Source organism: Seriola lalandi, unplaced genomic scaffold (assembly GCF_002814215.2).
Source record: "Seriola lalandi dorsalis isolate HSWRI2012SDOR001 ecotype SW California unplaced genomic scaffold, Sedor1 jcf7180002042737, whole genome shotgun sequence".
NCBI lineage: Eukaryota > Metazoa > Chordata > Actinopteri > Carangiformes > Carangidae > Seriola > Seriola lalandi.
In genome coordinates, this window is record NW_019513305.1 from 1 (window position 1) to 918 (window position 918).

General features: G+C 44.6%; 1 pseudogene across 1 annotated transcript; it reads left to right on the forward strand.

Moving 5' to 3' along the window:
- Positions 1–11: 11 nt before the first annotated feature.
- Positions 12–713, forward strand: LOC111648555 (RILP-like protein 1 pseudogene; annotated as a pseudogene). Its single transcript, XR_015436302.1, has 2 exons — positions 12–470; positions 556–713. The product of XR_015436302.1 is annotated as an RILP-like protein 1 pseudogene (transcript).
- Positions 714–918: the final 205 nt, after the last annotated feature.

The window sequence follows — 918 nt, forward strand, 5'->3', positions numbered from 1 at the left end:
AAAAAAAAGGAAACTAAATGAACAAACCTGCTTGAAAAATTAAAATTAAACTGAAATTGAAAAGGAAAAAGTCAAAATGAAATAATAATTAAAACTGTAAAGCCGTTATAACCTTGATACAGACTTTATATTTGACGGCCAGAGGGAGGGAGGACTGAACGTGATTTCAGTTGGACTTTGTGCTTTGAAAACATAGAAAACTTATTAATAAGACTTGTGGTGTTTTCTTTGCTCAGTGCATGAGTGGCTTCAATCAGCTGCATGTGATGCTGAAGTGTTTCAGGTGTGTAACTGCTGAGGTTAAAAACACAGAAAATAAAAAGTGAGTTGTGGCTGAAAGAGCTGGAGGGAGGGGCGAACTAAACTAAACAGGTGTATTGGAACAAGGCTCGATGTCTGACTTCAACGTTTGCCACCAGGAGGCGATGTACGATGAGGACATGCCTGCTGTGTTCCAATATTTTACCAAGGTATCCTCACTTCCTTCCCGCCCTCCTTCCTTCCCTTCCTTTGGTTTTCGTTCCCTCCGTGTGACGCGTCTCTCCGTCTCGGCAGGAGGCGTTGTGCGAGGAGGAGACGGGGGGAGCCCTGGACCCAAAGGACCCCAACCGGCCGCGGTTCACGCTGCAGGAGCTGAGGGACGTCCTCCACGAGAGGAACGAGCTGAAGGCCAAAGTGTTCCTGCTGCAGGAGGAGCTGGCCTACTACAAAAGGTACTGATGACAATATGTGATGTTTTCCAATTCCTGTGTCAGACAATTAAGATTTGTTTGTCTGTTAAACTGAAGAGAGCTCCGGAGGTGGAAGAGTAGATCCTGAATGTGCAGAACAAGAACAGGTGAACACGAAGCCTCTGGAGTGATCATTTGTTTTTAAGCTTTCATTTCAGTTTATTAATCACCAATAATCCTGTGATTG